General features: G+C 53.7%; 5 non-coding genes across 5 annotated transcripts; 1 reads left to right on the plus strand and 4 right to left on the minus strand.

Annotated features, from left to right (window-relative positions):
• Positions 1 to 7,790: 7,790 nt before the first annotated feature.
• Positions 7,791 to 7,862, minus strand: TRNAQ-UUG (transfer RNA glutamine (anticodon UUG)). The gene has a single exon. It is a non-coding gene; the product is annotated as a tRNA-Gln (tRNA).
• Positions 7,863 to 9,488: 1,626 nt separating this feature from the next.
• Positions 9,489 to 9,561, minus strand: TRNAF-GAA (transfer RNA phenylalanine (anticodon GAA)). Its single transcript has one exon. It is a non-coding gene; the product is annotated as a tRNA-Phe (tRNA).
• Positions 9,562 to 12,771: 3,210 nt separating this feature from the next.
• TRNAQ-CUG (transfer RNA glutamine (anticodon CUG)) lies at positions 12,772 to 12,843 on the minus strand. The gene has a single exon. It is a non-coding gene; the product is annotated as a tRNA-Gln (tRNA).
• Positions 12,844 to 15,905: 3,062 nt separating this feature from the next.
• TRNAR-CCU (transfer RNA arginine (anticodon CCU)) lies at positions 15,906 to 15,978 on the minus strand. Its single transcript has one exon. It is a non-coding gene; the product is annotated as a tRNA-Arg (tRNA).
• A 6,126-nt stretch (positions 15,979 to 22,104) lies between these two features.
• On the plus strand, positions 22,105 to 22,177 carry TRNAF-GAA (transfer RNA phenylalanine (anticodon GAA)). Its single transcript has one exon. It is a non-coding gene; the product is annotated as a tRNA-Phe (tRNA).
• Positions 22,178 to 25,637: the final 3,460 nt, after the last annotated feature.

The raw sequence follows: 25,637 nt of genomic DNA on the forward strand, positions 1-25,637 counted from the left end.
TTCCATCCCTCTGGCAGATGCATTACAGAGCCCCAGTGGCCTAATGGATAAGACAGTGGCTTTCTAAGTCAGAGATTGTGGGTTCAAGTTTCATCTGGGGTGAAAAACTATTTTCTTCCTGTATATTGCAAGGACACCTTGGTCTTACTTTCACCGAGGAAACTAGGAGATGTTTGAACACAACGTATTGGATCTTGGGAACAATCCCCCAGAAATGGCATCTTCCGCTTGACAAATAGTTTCTAAACCCATCAGTAGCAAACAGTTAATACTAGTATTTGTCTGAGAATAGTGTGAAGGGGACTGTTTACTCCAACACATCAATGAACAAAACAGACAGAAAGAGCAAGAAGAACAGGAATACTTGTGGCACCTTAGAGACTAACACATTTATTTGAGCATAACCTTTCATGGGCTAAAGAGCAAGGCCATTCTGAAAGAGAATGGATCTGGCTGGAGACAAAGCAGACCTTGGGAATGAGCAACGGTATGAAAAGAAGAGGTTCAAATGTCTGTTAGATGTTAAAAGCAACAGAGGGTCCTGTGGCACCTTTGAGACTAACAGAAGTACTGAGAGCATAAGCTTTCGTGGGTAAGAACCTCACTTCTTCAGATGCAAGTAATGGAAATCTCCAGAGGCAGGTATATATCAGTGTGGAGATAACGAGGTTAGTTCAGTCAGGGAGGGTGAGGTGCTCTGCTAGCAGATGAGGTGTGAACACCAAGGGAGGAGAAACTGTTTCTGTAGTTGGATAGCCATTCACAGTCTTTGTTTAATCCTGATCTGATGGTGTCAAATTTGCAAATGAACTGGAGCTCAGCAGTTTCTCTTTGGAGTCTGGTCCTGAAGTTTTTTTGCTGTAAGATGGCTACCTTTCCATCTGCTATTGTGTGGCCAGGGAGGTTGAAGTGTTCTCCTACAGGTTTTTGTGTATTGCCATTCCTGATATCTGACCTGTGTCCATTTATCCTCTTGCGTAGTGACTGTCCAGTTTGGCCAATGTACATAGCAGAGGGGCATTGCTGGCATATGATGGCATATATAACATTGGTGGACGTGCAGGTGAATGAGGCGGTGATGTTGTAGCTGATCTGGTTAGGTCCAGTGATGGTGTTGCTGGTGTAGATATGTGGGCAGAGTTGGCATCGAGGTTTGTTGCATGGGTTGGTTCCTGAGTTAGAGTTGTTATGGTGCGGTGCGTGGTTGCTGGTGAGAATATGCTTAAGGTTGGCAGGTTGTCTGTGGGCGAGGACTGGCCTGCCTCCCAAGGTCTGTGAAAGTGAGGGATCATTATCCAGGATGGGTTGTAGATCACTGATGATGCGTTGGAGAGGTTTAAGCTGAGGACTGTAGGTGATGGCCAGTGGAGTTCTGTTGGTTTCTCTTCTGGGCCTGTCTTGTAGCAGGAGGCTTCTGGGTACACGTCTGGCTCTGTTGATTTGTTTCTTTATTTCCTTGTGTGGGTATCATAGTTTTGAGAATGCTTGGTGAAGATCTTGTAGGTGTTGGTCTCTGTCTGAGGGGTTGGAGCAGATGCGATTGTACCTCAGTGCTTGGCTGTAGACGATGGATCATGTGGTGTGACCGGGGTGGAAGCTGGAGGCATGAAGGTAGGCGTAGCGGTCGGTGGGTTTTCGGTATAGGGTGGTGTTAATGTGGCCATCGCTTATTTGTACGGTGGTGTCCAGGAAGTGGACCTCCCGTGTAGATTGGTCCAGGCTGAGGTTGATGGTGGGGTGGAAGCTGTTGAAAGCATGGTGGAATTCTTCCAGGGTCTCCTTCCCATGGGTCCAGATGATGAAGATGTCATCAATATAGCGTAGGTAGAGAAGGGGCATGAGTGGACGAGAGCTGAGGAAGCGTTGTTCCAGGTCAGCCATAAAAATGTTGGCATATTGTGGGGCTGCTAGCAGAGCACCTCACCCTCCCTGACTGAACTAACCTCGTTATCTCCACACTGATATATACCTGCCTCTAGAGATTTCCATTACTTGCATCTGAAGAAGTGAGGTTCTTACCCACGAAAGCTTATGCTCCCAGTACTTCTGTTAGTCTCAAAGGTGCCACAGGACCCTCTGTTGCTTTTTACAGATTCAGACTAACACGGCTACCCCTCTGATACTTGATGTTAGATGTTAGTTAGTGTTCGAGGGCTTATCCCTTCACCCTCCCATTCCCTGGTTCCTCTCGCGTGAACAGAGAGCAACAATACCCAAGTCCAAAGGTGCAAACAATTTGATGTTTATTGGGTTGAACTTCCAGCAAGCATGATTCCCATTTCCTTCCTCAGTGTCCCCCTTCCCAGCTCTGACACCACAGAGCCTTGCCTGTGTCCCTGTTCCCATTCCCCCCCTTAGTGAAACATGATGCCAATTCCCACCTTACTTCCTGACTGACTGCAGACTATATAGTAAAACTCGAGTTCTGCTTAGTTACACCTTAGCCAATATTTTTACTGAAAGTTAACTAACCAATCCTAACATATTGTACCATGATTATCTAACCAATTATATCCCACCTCCTTAATTGGTTTACACCCAACAAAATTAATTATACAGCAGACAGAAACAATCACAGAACCAGATAGAGATTATACAGACAAATAGGGAAGTGGGGACTACAGTGATAGAACAAAAAAGAAATGAGGATTTCACACCCCTGCTATTGATAAGTGAGTTCTTGCCAGACAGGATGCTATCAAACTAAGTTTTCTTTAACCATCTTTATCTGGCGGTGATGGGCATTATCAGGACAGGATTGTATTCCAAATAGCGCAATAGCACCTTATTTCAATGTGACTGGTGAGGACGTGACCGTGAGGGGCTAGTGCGCTAACAGCAACGGCATGGCTGTGGGGCTCGGCCGATGGCCTGTGCTAGTCACCTGAGCATGAACCCAGCTGACTCCATGAGATGGACCCGGGTCACTAGCCCTACCCACCATGTGGCTGCTTCTGCTGCCGCTGCCCCGTTAGTGCGCGAGCTGCAACAGACCACGCTGGGGAGCAGCCCCCAGCTGCAGTGTAGACACCCCTGAGTGCCTGGCAGGGCACAGCTCCTGGCTGACCCACGCTGCTGAGCGCTCTGACCAGGCTGGGTAGATCCGGGGCCAAGGGTGCTGGGTGACAGGTGGGCGTTGGCTCTGGGTGGGACTGTCACTTCCCCCCCGCCCATCCAACAGGATCACAGCAAACAAACCCAGCTCAGCCGCAGGGGAAGAGTTCAGTCCAGGCCAGGTGCATTCTGGGAGCAGAGATGGTGCAGAGAAAGGGTAGATACAGGGCAGTTCTGAACACACTGCGCAAAACTGCCGGTCCTGACTCGCAGCCCCTGTTCTCCCAGCCCTGAGCTCCCCACTCACCACTCTGCCGGGGCCCCTCACTCCCGACCCGCAGCCCCTGCTGTCCCAGACCTGAGCTCCCCACTCACCGCTCTACCGGGGCCCCTCACTCCCGACCCGCAGCCCCTGTTATCCCAGCCCTGAGCTCCCCATTCACCGCTCTGCCGGGGCCCCTCACTCCCGACCCGCAGCCTCTGCTGTCCCAGACCTGAGCTCCCCACTCACCGCTCTACCGGGGCCCCTCACTCCCGACCCGCAGCCCCTGTTATCCCAGCCCTGAGCTCCCCATTCACCGCTCTGCCGGGGCCCCTCACTCCCGACCCGCAGCCCCTGCTCTCCCAGCCCTGAGCTCCCCATTCACCGCTCTGCCGGGGCCCCTCACTCCCAACCCTCAGCCCCTGCTCTCCCAGCCCTGAGCTCCCCACTCACCTCTCTGCCGGGGCCCCTCACTCCCGACCCGCAGCCCCTGCTCTCCCAGCCCTGAGCTCCCCACTCACCGCTCTGCTGGTGAGTCTCACTCCCGACCCACAGCCCCTGCTCTCCCAGCCCTGAGCTCCCCAGTCACTGCTCTACCGGTGCTCCACACTGCTGACCCGCAGCCCCCGGTATCTGAACCAAAGGAGCCAGATGGAGAGAATTCTCTGTGTGGGCAGAATCCGGTGTGGGGAGTCCGTGCTGCGAGTGCCAGCACCAGAGTCACTTCGGGGCAGTGATTACCACTGAGCTACATAGTTTCCAAAGGCGTGTGAATGGGGTGTGGTGCCTGGCAGGGAGCAGCTCGTGGGGATGTGAAAAGCAGTGGGAGTGAGAGGGGAGCATGGTGTTTGGTGTGAAAGTGTCACATTTTGGTTTCATGGCTGAGATTGGGTGCAAAGTTTGGTCTCATGAGTTCGGTATCAGGAATGTCTCTGTGTGAGAACTTAGTATTAAATGGGTGTTGGGAACAGGATTCCCTTCCCCCCAACCACAGTATTCACAATCATGCTCAGAGACACAACTGCACAGAGTTCCCTCCCACTGCATTCAACAGAAGGACCTCCTGTCCCACACAGCATGTGCCGAGGCCAGTGGAACTCACTGCCACTGGACAGCTACCAATGAGAATGGACCGTTCCAAGAGATCAATAGACATAGCGTGGGCGTGGGCTCCCAGGATCTAACCAGGGCTGAGACTGGGCTAAAGGGGCCCATGGCTCTCACCTAGAGGGGCGTATCCAACAGGGGGCAGCGTGACCCACACACAAACCCTCCGGAAGTGCCTTTCTTAGTGGGTCTCCCAGGCCATCCCTCACCCTGCCCCGGGTTGAGTAACAAAGGGGCAGCACGGGACTCTGGGCCGTGTCGCCCCAGCCCCTCACTCACACATGCTGGCAAGTTGGGTAACTGCCAAGGGATTGCACAAGAGAGTCAGAGCCAGGGAGAGAATCCAGGAGTCCTGGCTCTCCCCCCGACACACACTCTAACCACTGGACCCCACTCCCCTCCCAGGGCTGGGGACAGAACCCAGAAATTCTGACCACCAGCCCTCCCCGCTCTGACCACTAGACCCCATTCCCCTTTTAAATTTTAGGCTCACTGCCTCTTCTATCCACCCACTCCACCTGCCCATTTGCTGCAGGTTTTTGGGGTGTCACCCCTGCTCTTCACTCCCCCAGTGCAGCCCAAGGCCTTCCCTCCCCCAACCACATATCCTCCCCCCCTCGTGCTGGATCATCTGCTTGGCCCCCTGCCACCTCTCAGGGCACTCTGTGCGGCGTGCCTGGGGATTGTGCAATGGCCCAGCACCAGGCAACGCAGAATGGGAACCACAGGCCCTGCCCTGCCTCACCTGAGCTGCCCTCCAGGTGCATCGGAGCCCAGCGCCCTGCACCTGTGCCCTCCTGCCCCACCTTGGGTCACTGCGACACTTAACAATTGGATGGGGTGCCCAGCACCGTTGCTATTTCCTGCCCCCTGTAGGGCTCATAGGGGGTGGATTCGGGGTAGAGGGGGCACGATCCAGTGCCAGCCAAGGGGGGGTTAGAGGTGGGGAGGGGGCCGTGGTTATGCACCACCCGGTTCCTGGCACAGGCTCCTTTGCGGATTTACATTTCTTGGTAGTTTTCACCCCATCACCACTTCCTGCCCATCCCCCTCCTGCTGTGCGAGATGGTTAAGGGGGGGATGGGAAGAACCCAGGAGTCCTGGCTCCCAGCCTCCCCTGTGCTAATGTACCAGACCCGCCTCTAACCCCAGTGCTGGGAATGGACCCCAGGAGTCCTGGCTCCCAGCCTCCCTTCCTCTAACCACTAGACCCCACTCCCCCCCTTTTGGGGAGCCAGGACTCCTGGGTTCTATCCCCAACTCTGGGAGCAAAGCGGGGTCTAGTGGTTAGAGCAGGAGGCGCCAGGACTCCTGGGTTCTATTCTCAGTGCAGCTGTGTAACACTGGGCCTCAGTTTCTCCACCCACTTTTTGGGTATGGAGTCTGTAAACTCTTTGGGGCATGGCCTGTCTCTCGCTGTGTCTGGGCAGAGCCTGACCCAATGGGGTCCTGATCTCAGCTGGGGCAGGACCCGTCTCTGTGTCTGGGCAGCCCCCATACAATGGGGGACCTTGATTCTGCCCCGGTCTTGTTAGGTGCTGCTCTCATACAGATTAATAGTCGTAATACTAGAAGGCGTGGCAGTGAGTGCACCACCATTGCCGTGCAAGGGCTAAATGTGATTCTTATCCCTGTGACCCCCCGTGCACCCTTCCCACCTGGCTCCCTGATTCTCCTCCCTGAGCCCCTTGTGCCACTGGCCTCGGCAACGGCAGCGCAGAAAGCCACCCAGCCCTAGTGCCAAAACAAGATGACAAAAGAAAAAAAGCTTTGCAAAAATCCATCACACCAATAGGAAACCAGCCCCAGCAATTTGTGACGTCACTTCCCAAAATTGGACGCGCACACACACACACACACACACACAGAGCCCTGCTCAAACAGCCCCCTTTGCCAAGCACCACCTCGCCTCATACACAGAGGTCTAGGCGGGGAGCTCCTTGTGGGAGCGGCGATGGAGGGCAACATCAAGGTAGGTTCTGGAGATGGTCCTCCAGGTGCGGGCATGCCTGCTCCAACTGGCACTGGGATCACGCTGGGCTGCGTTCAGTTCCTCTCTCTCCCCAAGCTTGGCAGAAAGGATCTCAGGCCAGTATGGAAATGGGGAGGGGGCCTGTGCCCCCAACATGGAGAATCTGGGCTGCAACCTTGCTTAACAGCTCATTCTGTCCTTCTTTCTCTGATTCATAGAATCATAGAATCATAGAATATCAGAGTTGGAAGGGACCTCAAGAGGTCATCTAGTCCAACACCCTGCTCAAAGCAGGACCAATTCCCAGCTAAATCATCCCAGCCAGGGCTTTGTCAAGCCAGGCCTTAAAAACCTCCAAGGAAGGAGACTCCACCACCTCCCTAGGTAATGCATTCCAGTGTTTCACCACCCTCCTAGTGAAATAGTTTTTCCTGATATCCAACCTGGACCTCCCCCACTGCAACTTGAGACCATTGCTCCTTGTTCTGTCATCTGCCACCACTGAGAACAGCCGAGCTCCATCCTCTTTGGAACCCCCCTTCAGGGGTCCCATTCCAGCTTTCTCTAGCACTCGTGTTGGTTCATTCACTGTTTTTCGTTCCTTTCCTTCTCTAGCTTGCATGTTCTTGCTTTCTTTTGCTTAAATTTTTTCTTTCCCTTTATTTCTTTCTCTGCCTTTCACATTCTTTTCGCTCTCTCTCTCGCTAGTTATTTTTTTCACTGCCTCTTTTTCCTCGCTCCCTTCCGAGCCAAGCGGGTTCTCCTTGCACACAGATTTTGGCAGGTTTCCCTCCCGCTCATCAAGTGGATTAAGCACGCCTTCAGTAGGGGTTTGCCATGCCAGGGACAGGGAGCAGGCTGGCCGGTGTCTTTGTGGCTGTCTGCTGGCCATGCATAGGCATGGTCCTCCCCTCCTCTTGCCCTGTGCTCAGTGCTCTGTGTCCTTTAAGCCTTTCCTTGGAGCTGTCAGCACCAGCTGCCTCTGCTCTAGGTGCCCAGAGGAGGAAAGGTGTGCTGGGCTCCAGCCTGGAACTCTTTCTCCCTCCCGCCTATCCCTGACTATGAATCCTGGCCCTGGCACTCCTTCCTTTAAATGCCATGTGGGCAAGAGGAAAAGCGTGGCGGGTGTAGGTACAGGGACCAAAGTTGTGAACGTCAGGTGAAGCAGTGAGAAACACAATCATCAGGTCAACCCGCAGGAATCTCTAGCCAGACTGTTAAGTTCTAGCACCCCAACCTATAGTGGCCATCCCGTTGAACAAGCTGCACCAAAGACCTATCTCCAGTGAACATCAGTCACCCAGCAGGAGGGAAAAAACACACTCTACTTTACCCAGAGACAGAGTAGCCAAGCACATTGAGCTCCAGGGCTTTGTAGCAAACCAACATACTTCCAGGTCCCACTGAGATTTGAACTCAGATTCCAGGAGTCAAAGTCCTGAGTGCTGACCATTACACCATGGGACCTGCTACTATTTCACTTTCTAGACCCCTGTGACTCTCAGCTGGCTGGCTTGCACTCTGCACTTATTGCTTCCCACTAGCAGCTTCCTCTCGCAGGACTCTCTCTCCTGCTCCATCGACTGTGGTCCTGCACTACCAGGTCTGTGGGTCCTGCCCTGAGTCCCAGCATCCCCCTGCTTTGTCTCTGTTCTCTGCAGGCCACAAAAATGTCAGGGGAGGCCACCCCTCCCTTCACTCGGTGGTCCCGCTCAAATTGGCCAGCTGCAGACTCATTTCCTGGAACTTGGCCAGCTGTCACCTGATCCAGTCGTACAGTCACACGCTGACTGGCTCCCCTGCCTGTATGCTCTTGTGGAAATCCCACAGGCGATGCTGCAGGACTTGGCACTGTTGCTTTCTTTAATGTTGTGGTGTTTGCCCGACCGCCGGGCGACAAAGCCGCCAACTCCTCCCTCCCAACTCCCACCAACCCCCCAGGTTGCCATAGAACCCTGTGATACTTTCCCGTTCTGCCAACAGCACCAGGCCTCGCCGCCCTGCCCCTTTATCTTGCAAGCTCTGGATGTTCAGCTTCCAATATCCTCTGCCGTGGGTCAGGGAATTGCCCACATTGAGCACACGGTGAGAGCTGCGTGATCTGAACAGTCCATTGGCACCACCCTGCACTGGGCTGTCGACGTGCTCTCCTTCACATAAATCCGGTCAATGTGATTCCTGGCCTGTCTCCGCAGAAAGGTGTACCCCATCTGCGGCTGGTGTGAGCTCGGGTCAGAGGAATAGGAGGCTACTGCCCGCCCTCCACTGGTTCCACTACGGAGAAACACATCCTCTAAGCCGATCTCGCTACAGACCTGCGCCAGGTAGTGCTCATTGTAAAAACATTTCCTCTGATGGTTGGGAAAATGGGACCAGTGGTCCTCAGACCAGCTGACACAATTAAAATCCCCCCCAGTACCAAACACCGTGCGGTCCAGAGGAAGGGAGCCAGTTCTTTCCATTGATCTTTCCTTTCACATCTTAACTGGGGACCATAAACACTAATATAGTGGTAACCAGTGCCACGGAGCACAAAGTCCACCAGTAATTAGGTCCCTAGTCAGAGCTCCACCACCTCTGTACTCGCACAACGAATGTGAAGAGTCAAACCCCATCGTTCTTCCCTGGCCTGGAGGACCAGAAAGATGGATCCTTCCTCCAATCACCCTCTGCCCATCGAGCTACCCTAAAGTAATTAATGAGCATTTCCTGAACACTCACCATGTCCAAGTCCAGCTGCTCCAAGGCATTGAACATCAAGCGCCTCCTCCTGGGCCCCCAAATCCCTCCCACGTTCCATGTGGCCACTTTTACAGATGCCCCTTCCCCAGTACTGCCCTCGCTCAGCTGTGCAGAGGAGCTTTCGTCTCCAGTCTCTGCCCCCTCTGGCACCATCTCTTCCCGCCAGATTGGGTCGACCAATAAGTCATATTGGAAAGACAGCTCCCGTCTCTCATTGTTAAAGATCAGGTGGGCCAACTAGGGGCAGAAGCCCACGTTCTGTTATCTGGTTTGGGAGCATAGACTCATGTCAGCTAAAGGCGCTGCTCCCAGAAAACAAGCCACACCTGCACAGAGAGGGAGAAAAGGGCCTGCCAAAGCCCGGGATTGAACCAGGGACCTTCAGATCTTCAGTCTAACGCTCTCCCAACTGAGCTACTTTGGCAGATGCATGGCAGTCTTTTGGCCTGCTGCTTCTCCGTCCGGGATGTTTTGGCAGCCATGGCACACAAAAAGGACGTCATTGTGAGCGGCCCATGAAGACAAGACATGGTTTTCCCTGCCTTGCTCAGCTTCACTTGATTCCTGGGGAGAAGTGGCCTCTTGCAGACCTCTCACGCTCCTCCAGGTCCCGGCCAGCAGCCCCGACACCTGCACCCCTCTCCAACTGGGGGGCCTGAGCCCCGTCCTCCTCACCGCTCCCTCAAAGGAAAGCCAAGCGCTGGGTGAACACCTAACGCTGACGGGGCAATTCTTTCCAGCTCTCCGCAGAGTGCACATCGCTCTGCTGGAGGAGGGAGCCCTCAGTACGAAGCAAAAGCTCCAAACATTCCTCACACCTAGTCTCAGACAGGCCAGCCAGATCAGCATAGCCACGGGAAGGCAGAAACAGAGGCAAGGAGACAGAGCTTCCATCTCCACCATGGGAGAATTCAGCCATCTGGGAGGAACCTGATATGTCCCCAGAGGCCTTTATTCCTCCCACCTGCAAGGACAGAGGGGGTGTCAGGAAGTTGCCCCTTCAATCCCACACACAAAAGGCCCATTTTAGGAAAGGCAGAATCCTGAAGAGAAAAGTAACATCCAGGAGGACTCCAAAGAAAGAGATTTTTATGATTAGTTTATCACCTGACCAGGGACTTGAACCCTGGACCCTCGGATTAAAAGTCTGATGCGCTACCAACTGACCTAGCCAGGTTCACAACAAAAAAAGAGCAAGTTTGTGCAGAGGAGAAACTAGTGAAGAAAAAGAGCATAGGAAACAAAAGAGGAAACCTGCTAGTCTCTCTCTCGCTCTTTCCAGCCCCAGTCCTGACCTGCGCCTCCCTCTAACGCCCTGCGGCATTTTGCCAGCACCATGCCTCAGTCAACTCCACTCTCCCCAAACTCTAGAGGGCCCAGCTCCGCAACCTGGCTGCTCTTACAGCCTCCTCTCCAGCCCTGACTAATAGAGGGGAGGATTGAGTCTCCCTCCCTCAGGCCCACCCTTCAGGATTCCTGGGTAAAGACCAACATGGCCAACATGACTTTGGGCCAGTAGGTCAACCAAGAGGGCTGCCTCCTAGGCCTGGCTGCAGCCCAGCTGCAGGACACAGAGTAAACCCAGCTCCCATCCCTCCCTATAGGGCTCCAGGCAAGGCCAGCCTGCTGGATCTGACGTCCCCTCTGGTGTGCAAGTCACAACAGCTAGCAGGCAAAAGACTGGCTCCCACATCATTTGAAAGAGCAAGACAAAGCCTTGAAACTCCACCTGTGCTTAGGTATGAAGCAACGGGTCCCAAAGTCCCATTGAGATCTGAGCTCAGCTTGCAGTATTCAGCGATTTGACAGCTGACCTTTACACCATGGGACCCGATGGTGTCACATTCTCTAGACACCTGTGACCCTCAGCTGGTAGGTTTGTACTCTGCACTCACAGCTTCTCTCTCTGCTCCTCTCTCCCTCCCAGTGCCTGCCCCCACAGCGCTTCCCGCCAACCAGGGACTGCGCTTTCTGGGCCTGCTGCTACAGATGTGGGCATCTATCCTGCTTTCTAAGGACTCAGCAGGAGAAAGGAACTTTCCCGGAAATGGCCATGGCTTCTGGGAATCCGTGTGTGGCTCTGGACACCACCAGAAAATGTGTGTCTCCTGGCACACAAGGCTGCTTAAAAGCTGAGCATCTGGAGAGGGGCTTGAACCCTGGACCCTCAAATTAAGAGCCTGATGTTGTATCAACTGAACTAGCTAGGCTTGCTGAGGCCGTCCTCCCCCTTTACCCCAAGAGAGAGCAAGCAGGTAGGCAAAAGAGAAGCAAAAAAAGTCCCTGGAACGCCTTCTCTTTTTCTGCAAGGCCACTGCCTATCAGCAGGATTCCTCCTCCTCAAAACCACTAAATCTCCACACCCAGACAGCCGGCCCGTCCGCTGCACCCCAATCCCCCACGCCTGAGCCTCCCTGCCAAAGTCCTGCTCCTGGCTCTATAGAATTAAGTCTCACATCTCACTGGGAACTTGACTTCCTGTGCCCAGAGAGTCTCGTTACCCCTCAGTAGATGACCCAAGAAACACAGTGTCCCCCTTTTCCAAAGAAGGGCTTAGACCCCCTCATCATGTGGCCTAAAGGATAAAGCTTCTCCCTGTGGATCAGATGATTCAGGATTTGAGTCCCCTCGTGGTTGTGCTTACTTTGGTTGAAAGTCCTGCTCCCTTCAGGGCTGGAACCTCTTCTTGGCCACTCAGGCCAATGTTCTGGCTTCAGCTAGAGCCCCAGGAAGGAGTTGGGATTGGGCATCACAAAGGCTGGGGTGTGAGCCCCAGGTGCTTCCAGTCTAGCCTTTGCCATTCCTGACTTGCCAAAGAAAATGGGCGGCTGCCCAGGCTAGCGTGTGGAGCAGTTTTCCTCTTCCAAATGTGCGCCTGTCCCTGTGCTTGAGAGGGCTTCCTAAATAGCGCCTTGGGAACCTGGGTGTTTCTCTGCTTCTGACCAGCTGGGGAAAAACCTCTTGGGGTAAAATCTCCTGACCCACTGCCAAAGTGAGCACCTTGAGTGGGAACGGACATTGGCCCCACCGGGGGGGGGGGGGGGGGAGGGGGGCTGGCCCTGCTTTCCTACCGTCTTCTGATGCTGGCCACAGAGCGACAGCAGCTGCCCCACATGCTGGGTGGCTGGTGGCCTTCAGTGGGGGTTCGGCATGCCAGGGAGCAGGGAGCAGCCTGGTTGGGTGTTTTTGTGGCTGTCTCCTGGCCACGCATAAGCATGGTCCTCCCCTCCTCTTCCTCCACTGCTCTGTGGCCTTTAAGCCTTCCCTTGGAGCTATCAGCACCAGCCACCTCTGCTCTAGATGCCCAGAGGAGGAAAGGTGTGCTGGGCTCCAGCCTGGGACTCTTCCCCCTCCTGACTATGAAGCCCGGCCCTGGCACTGCTTCCTTCAAGGGCCAGAGGAAAAGCACAGCAGCAAGTGCCAGGGCCAAACTTGTGGGCATCAGCTGAAGCAGTGAGAATCCCAACCAGCCAGTCAAGCACAGGGATCAGTAGCCAGTTCTAGAGCCCAAACCCATTGCAGCCATTAGCCTGGCCCCAGTGGGTGTGAGTCACCCAACAAGATGGGAAAGACTCATTCTTGTACAACTAGAGACAGGGAAGGTGAGCACTGTGAGCTCCCAGGCTTTACCACAAGGTCCCACTGAGATTTGAACTCAGATTGCAGGATTCAGAGTCCTGAGTGCTGACCGTTACACCATGGGACCAGCTTGTGCTCCTTTTCTGGAGATTGATGATCCTCACGGGGCTGGCTTGTGTAATGGACAGTTGATCCCTTACTAAAACTTAAAAAGCAACAGAGGGTCCTGTGGCACCTTTGAGACTAACAGAAGTATTGGGAGCATAAGCTTTCGTGGGTAAGAACCTCACTTCTTCAGATGCAAGTAATGGAAATCTCCAGAGGCAGGTATATATCAGGAACCAACCCATGCAACAAACCTCGATGCCAACTCTGCCCATATATCTACACCAGCAACACCATCACAGGACCTAACCAGATCAGCTACAACATCACCAGCTCATTCACCTGCACGTCCACCTATGTTATATATGCCATCATGTGCCAGCAATGCCCCTCTGCTATGTACATTGGCCAAACTGGACAGTCACTACGCAAGGGGATAAATGGACACAAGTCAGATATCAGGAATGGCAATATACAAAAACCTGTAGGAGAACACTTCAACCTCCCTGGCCACACAATAGCAGATGGAAAGGTAGCCATCTTACAGCAAAAAAACTTCAGGACCAGACTCCAAAAAGAAACTGCTGAGCTCCAGTTCATTTGCAAATTTGACACCATCAGATCAGGATTAAACAAAGACTGTGAATGGCTATCCAACTACAGAAGCAGTTTCTCCTCCCTTGGTGTTCACACCTCAACTGCTAGCAGAGCACCTCACCCTCCCTGATTGAACTAACCTCGTTATCTCCACACTGATTTATACCTGCCTCTGGAGATTTCCATTACTTGCATCTGAAGAAGTGAGGTTCTTACCCACGAAAGCTTATGCTCCCAATACTTCTGTTAGTCTCTAAGGTGCCACAGGACCCTCTGTTGCTTTTTACAGATTCAGACTAACACGGCTACCCCCTGATACTAAAACTTAGTGGGGCTTTTTGGGTGGTTAGTTCCAATAGAAGGGGGAAGGGTCAATGGGAAATCAGGACCCTGAGACTGACAGTCCCCAGGGGCAATGGGGAGCAGCCAAAGCTCCAGCTCACCCTGACAGACAGGCCAGGCAGTCTAATGAGGGAGTCACCAGGCCAGGGGGTCCCATCCTCCATGTGAGCTGGAACTACCTGGGCCAGAGTGGGGCCGAGCTAAGGAGAGAACAGGAGCCCAAGAAGAGCCGGGGAGCAGAGCTGCACAGGTGTATTGCCAGAAACTGCTACCTGTAGGACTTTGCTACCTGTAGCAGTTACTGATACCGGAGGTTGTTCTTATTTGCTGACTTGTCCTAATTTGCTAAAACTTGACAGTGGTGGGGGATGGAAACATAAACGACCCTGCCGGGTGCACATCTGTATCTATTACCTCTTACTACAGGATTGTAAAAAATAGAGTGAGGTCATTTAAACATCATTTATTTTGCCGCTTCATTTACTGTGCTAACAATGGAGCATCGTGACACCGATACTTCTGCCCATGTGACCTGTGGGTTGGATTCATTTTAGTGGACGCAGGACATGTGGCGGATCATTTAAACGCTTAATTTCCTTAGAGTTTCCCTTCAATATACTTCTATGCTGGTGGGATTTCTGACCATTGCACGTCTACTGTATTTGTTACAATAACACAAGGAAGTAAGTCACAAAGTGACACAGTCTAGGGGCTTGGCTACACTTGCAAGTTAAAGCACATTAAAGCAGCCCCGGGCGCCCGAACTCCTGAGGTGTCCACACTGCAAAGGCACATGGAGCGCCTGGACTCTGCAGCTGGAGCGCTCCGGGTAATCCACCTCCACGAGAAGCATAAAGACCGCTGCGCCCCACTGAAACGCCCGGGCGTCAGTGTGGATGACGTGTTGCATTACTGCACTGTGACTGGCCCCCAGAGACGTCCCATAATCCCTTGAAGTCAAGTGCCCACTCTGGTCATTGTTTTGAACTCGGCTGCAGGCATGCGGATATCCCCTTTCAAAGCTCCGTTTCTGACAACAGGCTGCTTATCTGCTCCGGGACAAAGCAACCATCAATGTGGAATGCTGCTGTTGTGAGTGTGTGTGAGACAGGGGGGTCTGCTGCTGTCTGAACACACAAGACAATGTGCTGACACACTCTCAGCCCCCCAAAACACACTGTCTCTCCCCCCACGTACACACAGCACACTCCCTCTCACACTCCACCCCTGCCCCCTGTTTGAAAAGCACGTTGCAGCCACTTGCACACTGGGATAGCTACCACAAGGCACTGCTCTCTGTGGCGTTGCAAGAGATGCTAACGTGGCCACTCCAGTGCGCTTGCAGCTGACAGTGTGAACACACGGCAGCGTTTTCCCTGCTGCGCTCGCCGAAGGCTGGTTTAACTCCCAGCGCTCTACATCTGCAAGTGTAGCCAAGCCCTAAATTTGCCAGACCAACCTAACTAAGTAACTGCCCTCCACCATCATTTGCAGTGAGTAGGGGCACGCTGAAGCACACACCACACTCGCTGGCTCAGCCTTGAGCATGCTGGGGTGGCCACCTCCCCGTTGATGAGACCTGGTCCCACCATCTTCGTGGAGCTCCAGTCTGCCCTGCTGCCATCCCTGTCTGTGTTGTCTTCTCTAGCAGTTGACTGGAAGGTGCGCATTGGCCCATGCCATGGAGCTGTGTTCTCTCGAAGGGCGAAAGCAGGAAGAATGGTGCCTTCATAGCCCACCCAATGTTCCATAACATCATTAAGGAAAATATTTCTCAATGAACTCTCAATAAAAGATCAGAAACATCCAGTGCCTGCATCAGTCTACGAGCATTGGCATTTTCTTTAAATTTGCCAGATCAACCTAACAACTAACACATTTGAACCTCTTCTTTTCGCACTGTTACTCATTCCCAAGGTCTGCTTTGTCTCCAGACAGATCCATTCTCTTTCAGAACAGCCTTGCTCTTTCTGTCTGTTTCACTCATTGACATGTCAGAAAAAACACTCCCCTTCACTCTATTCACAGACAAACACTAGTATGAACGGTTTGCTACTGATGGGTTTATAAAACATTTGTCAAGTGCTGTTCCTGGGGGATTGTTTCCAAGATCCAGTACTTTATACAAGAAAAGAGGAGGTTTTTTACCCCAGATGGGACTTGAACCCACAATCTCTGGCTTAGGAAGCCAATGCCTTATCCATTAGGCCACTGGGGCCCTGACATTTAACTGACAGAGGGATGCAAATTCCCTCTCATAATTGCACATTCCTCACATTTGCTTGGAAGCCAAATACCCCCCTTTAATCGCCTTACAGCAATGTCTGCATCCCCTGGCAGCGAGGCAACTGGGCAGATCACTGACAGAGCTGAGCACCACCTTTCTGCCAGCCATCTTTAGAGAAGAACCCCACCCTAGAGTCCCCCCTCCCTCCGTCAGCACCTCCACGTCTGTGGCTCTGAGTGGCAGTAGGACGATTAGGGGGTAAATCCGGGGCTGGAAGGGGAGTAAGGTCAGCCTGTAAGGAGTAACCAGGTGGGGCATATCCAGGGGGAGGCTGTGGGCTGCTGGTCGGTTGTTGGGATCAGAGCTCTAGATCAAAGCTGCACAGCGACCTGACACCCAGGGTTATACCTCATCAGGAAAGCGTGGCCATGCTGCCCAAGCCTGAGTCACGTCCGCAGCCTGGCCCGCCCCAGCTGACGGAGCGCAGGGCCACGCGAGTCAATGGCAGGTCGAGTCGGGAGCCTCGGCTCTTTCCCCTGACAGCCACACAGAGCTGCCTGGCGTCCCGAGAGCCTCCCTGGTGTTCTCCCGCAGCAGCCACCTGCCGGTGTGGGTGGGAAAAGGGGACGAGGAAGCACTGCTGCCTCAGGCCGGGACAGGAGGCCCTCACCATGCCCAGGCCTGTCTCTTGCCTTCAGCCCAGGCAGCCAGAGGTGCCGGGGAGCTCCCTGGCCATTCGACACCTCAGCCACCTTTTGCCTCATGGCTTAGGCTCTTGGTGCTCTGCTGGTTGCCGCCTCGCTTGAAGGGCCAGAGCCAAAAGAAACAAGGAAATCCTGGAAGAGGATTGCTTTAATCCATTGATTTCTGGGTTATGGGCCCAGCACACTGCCACTGCACCACTCTGCTGGTTCTTCATGCACAGCACCCAGTCTCCAGCATCCACACTAGTGCCTTGTGAGCTCTCGCGCTGGCAGGCAGATGTGCAGGCTGCTAGGCAGCAGCCTTGGTAACAGCAGACTTGTATCTGTGTGTCTCTGTGGCGCAAAGGGGCAGCGCGTTCAACTGTTAACCGAAAGGATGGTGATTGGAGCCCACCCAGGGATGGTGGTAAGCTTGTGCTACTGCCTTTTAGGGGTGTCAGGTTTGTAGAAATTTTGGTGAGGCCCAGAGCCTGCCCTCAACTCCGCCCCCACCTGACTAAACTCCGCCTTCACCTGCTTAAGTCTCTCGGAGGGAGTTTGGGTGGAGGGGGAGTAGGTGAATCTGGGTTGCTGGGGCAGGCGATTGGGCGTCCCAGGCATCTCTATGAAAGGAACAGAACAGGATTTACTGGAGATGGGGAGAGAATTGAGAGTGTCTTAGGGGGTTGTAGAGAGGTATTGCCCGGGTTAGAGACTGGCTAAAACACAGGCCTCGGTGTGAGCAGGATTCAAATCTGTGCAGAAGAACCCTATTTCATTTCAAGTCCAACGCCTTAAGCACTTGGCCATCACAGCCATGAAACTAGCACCACCCCCATAGTAGAGAAACTGGTAAATAATCACAATGCCCAGGCGTGAAGTGATCTGAAATCCAGAATTCACACAGCAAACCTGGCTCCCAAAGCACAGGGGGGATCTGGGGTTTGTTCTCTTTGCTTAGCCATGTGCAGTCGCACAGAGAGTGCTTTGAAAAGTCTCCCCTCCCACAGAGCGGGAATGGGAAATCTGAACTTGAAGCTTGATGTGAATGAGGACATCTGGACCACAGGGCCAGGGACTGACCTTTGCTAGAGAAGCCAGTGACACACGGAACCAGACTAAGGAAAATGTTTCCTGGAGTCAATAACTGGAATAGCAGCAGTGTTGTGCAGCAAAATGTCTCCCAAGAGAAGTTAACGTGTTGGTGGTTCGGTAGCAGAAGTCACAGATACAGCCGGGGAGGTCCAGCTTTGGTTTCTGGCCAGCAGACGGATGAGTTTTATTGTCTCCAAATATCAGTAGAAAAATTCAGACCCAAACTGTGTGGGGTGGGGGTTTCTCTGGTTTTCATTTGGTTTGTTTTGTTTTTCTCATTTGAAATGTCCCTGATAATTTGTCTGGGAAAACTGGACAAGGCCAAGGAAGAGTTAGAAAAATTACAAATCTCCATGGGAGTGAGGGGGGTCTCTCAGCGCTGGGGGAGGGGTGGAGATTTTCATGGCGGGGAGTTGAGATAAAAGAGGCTTTTGCTCCAGCAGAGGGAGAGGCTTGGCAGTTTCATTTTTACCAAGTGACCCCCCCCCCCCCAACACACACACGTTGCTCCCCTGCTGCTGCTGCCCCAGCTCAAACCCCACTGCAACCCCCAGCATGTGACCTACAGCTTCCTGCTGACAAAGCCCTTATATATCAGAGACAAACTCCCCTAGTCTGCCCCTTCTCCCAGCTGAGCCCTCCCCGCACAGAGCCCGGGACAACCCTGACCTAGCCATGCCGGGGGTTCAGGCTTAATCCTCAAGGCCGAGAAAAAAACCTTCAGACAGACACGTTTCACTCCCTTCCCGCCTCTGCCCAAGCTCCTGCTCTTCCCCTTCAGCGCCTCCCGTCTGCCAGTGACCAGCTGTTCAGTGGTGTGCAGGAGGTGCTGGGGGAGAGGAGCGGGGACAGGAAGAGGTGGGGGAGGGAGAGGAATGGTTCAGGGTGGGAAGAGACGGGACAGGGGTGGGGGGTTGAGGGAAGGGGTGGAGTGGGGGCAGGGCCTAGGTCGGGAAGGGGGGGATCTGTCCTGGGCCCTGCACCCCTCTAGGGACGGCCCTGAAGGGAAGCACTGACGATTACAGTGACAATAAAACATTGCGGGGGAGACTGCAGGAGATCAGCACTCATCAGGTCTCTTCTCTCCAAGGTGAGCCAGACACTGCTCTCTCCTGGCTCTCATTCTAGCAGCTGGACGACAAGGAGCGATTTCCCCACAGGAAGTGCATTAAGTGCCCCTATGGTGCTGGGGGGGCTGGCGCTGCTGCTGGCTGTGGGGGCTGGCAGGGGAGTTGATGTCTGCACAGACTCTCAGCTGCCAAGTTGGAGGGGGCACTTGGGACCTTACCAGACTGGCTCAGTGAAGGCGGGGGGTGGACAGAGCAATACAGACGCTCTCCAGAGCACGGAGCAGCATCCGCCCATGCAGCCAGGCAATGAGCATTTCCCACAGCCTGGAGCCGAGGGGGAGGCAGCAGCCAGGGCCGGCTTTAAGTTGATTCACCTGATTCCCCGGAATAGGGCCCCATGCTGAAGAGGGCTCTGCACCCATGCCTAAGGGGTCCCCGCTCCGGGGGTCTTCGGCGGCATTTCGGCAGCGGGGGGTCCTTCGGTGCTGCGGAAAACCTGGAGTGGACCCCCCGCTGCCAAAGTGCTGCCGAAGCCCCGGACCACTGCCGAGTATTCCAATCAGGCCCCGCGGGTCATAAAGCTGGCCCTGGCGGCAGCTGCTGTTCCAGCTCCTCGGGGACAGGCCCTGTCAGCCAACAGACACTTCTCACTCAGTCACAGCTAAGGGCGTCCGGTTCCTCTGGTGGGAGTGTGGAGCAGCCGTTCGTTTTCCTGTTCGCACTCCTCTGCGGTGTGAAAATCAGGGAGGGGAGGCAGAAGTCCCACTTCCTTCCCTAAATGACATCCAGTGGGGGAAGCCAGGACAACAGGGTGGGGCAGCAAGTGGTGGCCAGACTCTCACTGCCAGGGTCTAGTCTAGCTCAGGGTCCAGCTCAACTCCCTCCCCGCGCTACTGGCCTCCAGTCCCCTTCTGCCACCAGGTCAATCTGGGAATTAAGGCAGGAACGGGGTGAGGAAGCAAGTCAAGCTGAGCAAGGCAGGCAAAAGTGAGTTTTGCCTTCATGGGTAGGGTTACCATATTTCAGCAAGAAAAAAAGAGGACGGGAGGAGCCCCGCCCTAGCCCCGCCCCTGCCCCTCCCACTTCCCGCCCCCCCAGAACCCCCAACCCTCCCCCCGTTCCTTGTCCCCTGACTGCCCCCTCCTGGGACCCCTGCCCCTAACTGCCCCCCAGGACTCCACTCCCTATCTAAGCCTCCCTGCCTCTTGTCCCCTGACTGCCCCAACCCTTATCCACACCCCCACCCCCAGACAGACCCCTGGGACTCCCACGCCCCATCCAACCACTCCCCACCCCCTGACAGCCCCCCCCCAGAACTCCCAACCCATCTAAACCCCTCTGCTCCCTGTCCCCTGACTGCTCCGATCCATCTCCCCACCCCTGCCACCTGACAGCCACCCCCAGAACTCCCAAACACTCCCCCCCTGCTCCTTGTCCCCTGACTGCCCCCTCCTGGGACCCCTGCCCCTAACTGCCCCCCAGGACTCCACTCCCTATCTAAGCCTCCCTGCCTCTTGTCCCCTGACTGCCCCAACCCTTATCCACACCCCCACCCCCAGACAGACCCCTGGGACTCCCACGCCCCATCCAACCACTCCCCACCCCCTGACAGCCCCCCCCCCAGAACTCCCAACCCATCTAAACCCCTCTGCTCCCTGTCCCCTGACTGCTCCGATCCATCTCCCCACCCCTGCCACCTGACAGCCCCCCCCAGAACTCCCGAACACTCCCCCCCTGCTCCTTGTCCCCTGACTGCCCCCTCCTGGGACCCCTGCTCCTAACTGCCCTCCAGAACCCCACCCCCTACCTAAGACTCCCTGTTCCTTGTCCCCTAACTGCCCCCTCCTAAGACCCCCCCCAACTGCCCCCCAGGACCCTACCCCCTACCTGTACCCTGACTGCCCAAAACTTTCTCCACTCCCCCCAAAAAGCCCCCCCCGTTTCTTGACTGCCACCTCCAGAACCTTCCTGCCCCCTGACCTCCTTACCCTGCTGCTCAGAACAGGGTGTTGGGCTCTGTGCAGCCGAGCCGGACACGTGGCTGAGCTCCCCAGCACAACAAAACCCGGTCCCTGGCCCTGCACAACAAAACCCGGTCTGGCCCTGCACAGTGCTGCCGGACTGGGCTGCAAGGGAGCTGCCGGCTCAGAATGCAGGGCAGATCTGGCTCCTCTACAGCTGCTCCTGAGTCCAGCCCGGGACTTCCCTGCAGCCCTCCCAGCCGCTCGCTCTGCTCTGCGGGGGGGAAATCCCGGACATTGTGAGTGCTTTACAAATTCCCCCCGGACGCTATTTTTAGCACAAAAAGGAGGACATGTCCGGGTAAATCCGGACGAATGGTAACCCTATTCATGGGCCGCTCACGTCCTTTTTGTGTGCCACGGCTGTGTTACCCCAAGGGGAGTAAGGTAACGCTTCAGAGAGAAAATACTAGAAAAAATGGTAGGGGGAAAGATAGAAAAGGAAAGCCCCTTTTCTCAGAAGAGCAGACTCGGCTCCCTTCCATGTCTGTCACCGGTGGATTTAGCTTACCCTGTGTGATATAATAAAAATAAAAAGAGACAAGGTAATATGGTGCAAACAAGGGCAAGTATATTAAGGGCAAAGGTACAGAAAACTGGGGGAAATGGGTGGAGCGGGGGGAAGAAACACAAATTTAACCATACAGTGATTCAGTGACTGACTTTAGGAGCTTGAAGCTCAGACCCACAAAACCTCCCTTGGCATTTAGAAAATAATAAAAGAAACCCCAGTACAGAAACCTTTCCTATGATTGAGGTGCAGTGGACACAGCATGCAGGTGCGAAGCCTGGGACCTTCTATTCTCCGGCTGATTTAGAGCCTTCGAGGAGGACCACTGGGAGTCCCGACGACTGCTGGATTTTGTCGCAGGTGGGGAGACCCTCTGGGAAGAGGGACCCTCCACAGGTAAAATGGATTCAGTTCACTGTGACGGGGATAATGATGACAGGCCTCTCCTTCCTCAACCTCACTGCAGGATAGATGATGTTCTTCTCTCTAGCTCTGGAGTGTTAGAAAGTCTTTAAGGTGCCACCAGACTCTTTGTTGTTTCTGTAGATACAGACTAACACGGCTACCCCCTGATATTAAAGCTAGTGATTCACTTATCATTACTTTAGAAATTCATTATTAAAACAACTAATTGAACATATTAAACAACACCAACATTTCTTACTTCTTTATACCTAACAGCTGACAAAAATCTCCCGACAGAGAAGCAGCAGCAGGCCAAAAAGTGCTATACAGCTGCTGAAGTAGCTCAGTTGGGAGAGCGTTAGACTGAAGATCTAAAGGTCTCTGGTTCAATCCCGGACTTCAGCAGCCTTTTCATCCCTCTTTGTGCAGGGGTGGCTTGTTTTCTGGGAGCGCAGCGGCACCTTTACCTGACACAAGTCCCTGATCTTGAGCTCCCCAGTAGGACAACAGAGCGTGGGCTTCTGCCCCTAGTTGGCCCACCTGACCTTTAACAATGAGGGACAGGAGCTGTCTCTTCCACAGGACTTATTGGTCAAGCCAATATGGCAGGAAGAGAGTGAGGCAGGGCAGCCCTCAGAGATGGTGCCAGAGGGGGCAGGGACTGGGGACGAAAGCTCCTCTGCACAGCTGAGTGAGGGCAATACTGGGGAAGGGGCATCTGTAAAAGCGTCCATGTGCAGTGTGGCAGGGATTTGGGGGCCCAGGAGGAGGTACTTGATGTTCAGTGCCTTGGAGCAGCTGGACTTGGACATGGTGGGTGTTCAGGAAATGCACATTAATGGCTTTAGGGCAGCTCGATGGGCAAAGGGTGATTGGAGGAAGGACCCGTCTTTCTGGTCCTCCAGGCCAGGGAAGAACGATGGGGTTGGACTCTTGTTCTTCACATTCGCGGTGCGAGTACAGAGGTGGTGGAGTTCTGACTAGGGGGCTAATTACTGGTGGACTTTGTGCTCCGTGTGATACCAGTCAGCTCTGTGTTCTTGGGGAACCAGGGCGCAGTATCCAGCCTGTCTGACTCATGAAAGACACCGCCCCCCAGCCTCTGCTTAAACCAAAACCTATCAGAGAAAAGACTTGTAGAGAGCAATGAAGGGCGCTGGGAGACACACCTCGACCCCTCCTGACAAGGGTGACAAGATTAAGACATCTCCATTAGCATACAAAATGGAGAGCAGAGACAACTCCCCTAGCCTCATCTGCATGAGAGATGGGACAGGGAGACATCTCAATTTGCATACAGATTGGAGACCAGAGAACAGCACTGAACTCTGGGACCAGAAAAGCAGGGAAGCAGTGCATCATGGGAATCTCTGCTCCAGATGCTAATGAACCTACGCCTGCCCACACCCAGCTCAGCAGTTATCAGACCAATTCTAGTAAGGAATCCTTGATTGATATCCAAACTCCTGAAGCAGCCTATTTGGATTGTGAGCTCCCTGGAAGAAAACACCACCCATAGCTAAGAGTGATCAGCTCCTATTGTCTAGCCTAAAGAAACCCCTTGAGTCATCAGTTTACCCATAAACAAATCTAGTGTTCTCCCTTGGACCATTGCATTTTCTCTACAAAAATCCCTATTCACCCTCCAGTCAGTTTTCTGATGCTTAGATCCAAACTCTGCATCAGTTCCACTGGGACTCCATCTTCTCCTGACTGATCGTGCTGGGGGTTCTGCCTGTCTCCTGCCCTCAGAACCCTGAGCTACCACCATCACCTGGGAACCCCGACCAGTTCAAGCGTCAGGGAGCGGTGAGATCCCCCCCTCCTTTCTCTTTCTCTCTCTCTGTTTTCATTTCTACCTTAGGTATTAACCGCTAATAATGTATGTTATGTTGATTTAGCTCCTTGTGTGGTTATCAATATTATTCAATAAATAACTTTTATGGTTAAAATCTGGTTGCTTCTCTCTCTCGCTGAACTCTACTCTTTTGTGTTTTTAGCTTCCCCCGGTCACTCTGCAGCAACGCTTCTTGTACCTAAGCTAAAGATCCCTGTAGGGCCCAAAATACTGTGGGGTTTGCTCATCAAGGAGGTTACTGCTAGTACAATTGTGATGTGAGAGTGGGGATAGGGACGTGCTGAATCTGGGTAACAGCTTGAAAGTGCTGCTTGACCCAGTCCATGGAGCCCAGGGGCATATAAGGGGGGGCAGCTTGAAAGTGCCGCTTCATACAGCCCAGTGAGTCCAAAGACATATAAGGAGTCAGCTTGACAGTGCTGATTGACTCGTTCTGCTCAGACTTGCTCTGTTAATGTATGTGTGGGTGTGTTCATCCAGTACTGGGGTTAGAGAAACCCAGCCCTAGAGAACCTAGGTCCTGCAGGAGAGCTCCATTGGGAGGGGACTTGCAGACGGGCGAAGTAGAGCTCCATATAAAAACACAAGTGACACAAGCAGTACATTGATAGAATTACAGACCCCCCCCCCGAAGAGTGACCCAAATAAATGAGCATATACCAAAGTAACAGGCAAATCTGGTAGCACGTGGCACTGGTTACCGCTATATTAGTGTGCATGGTCCCCAGTTAAGGTGGGAAAGGAAAGATCAATGGAAGGACCTGGATCCCTTCCTCTGGACCTCATCGTCTTTGGTGTTGGGGGATTTTAATTGTGTCAGCCGGTCTGAGGACCACTGGTCCCGTTTTCCCAACCGTCAGAGGAAACGTTTTTACAATGAGCACACGTCTGTAGTGAGGTTGGCTTAGAGGATGTGTTTCTCCATAGTGGAACCAGTGGAGGGCGGGCGGTAGCCTCCTATTCCTCTGACCCGAGCTCACACCAGCCACAGATGGGGTACACCTTTCTGTGGGGACAGGCCAGGAGTTGCATTGACCGGATTTATGTGAAGGAGAGCACGTCGACAGCCCAGTGCAGGGTGGTGCCAATGGACTGTTCAGATCACGCAGCTCTCACCGTGTGCACAATGTGGACAATTCCCTGACCCACGGCAGAGGATATTGGAAGATGAACCTCCAGAACTTGCAAGATAACGGGGGAGGGCGGTGAGGCCTGGTGCTGTTGGCAGAACAGGAAAGCATCAGACGGTCCTTTGACAGCCAGGTGGATTGGTGGGAGTCGGTGAGAGAGGAGTTGGCAGATTTGTTCCAGGGGATGGCAAACACCACAACATTAAAGAAACCAACGGTGCCGAGTCCTGCAGCATCACCTGTGGGATTTCCACAAGAGCATCCAGGCAGGGGAGCCAGTCAGCATGTGACTGTATGACTGGATCAAGTGACAGCTGGCCGAGTTCTGGGAGATGAGGCTACAGCTGGCCGATATGAACAGGATCACCGAGTGAAGGGAGGGGTGGCCTCCCCTGACATTTTTGAGGCCTGCAGGGAATGGAGACAAAGCAGGGGGATGCGGGAACTCAGGGCAGGACCCACGGATCCGGTAAAGCAGGACTATAGTCGCTGAAGGAGGAGAGAGAGTCCTGCGAGATGAAGCCACTGGTGGGAAGCAATAAGTGCAGAGTGCAAGCCAGCCAATTGAGAGTCACAGTGGTCCAGAAAAAGAAAGAGCAGCAAGTCTCATAGTACTCAAGATGCTGAATCCTACAATCTGAGTTCAAATCTTAGTGGGACCTCCTAGAAATATGTTGATTTGCTGCAAAGCCTTGGAGCTCAATGTGCTTGGTTATCCTGTCTCTGGATGAACCAGGATGATTTTTTCCCCTCCTGCTGGGTGACTGATGCCCACTGGAGATAGGTCTTTGGTCCAACTGGTCCAACAGGATGGCTGCTATAGGTTGGGGTCCTAGAACTTAACAGTCTGACTAGACATTCCTGCAGGTTGACCTGA

Source organism: Malaclemys terrapin, chromosome 15 (genome assembly GCF_027887155.1).
Source record: "Malaclemys terrapin pileata isolate rMalTer1 chromosome 15, rMalTer1.hap1, whole genome shotgun sequence".
NCBI classification, from domain to species: Eukaryota; Metazoa; Chordata; order Testudines; family Emydidae; genus Malaclemys; species Malaclemys terrapin.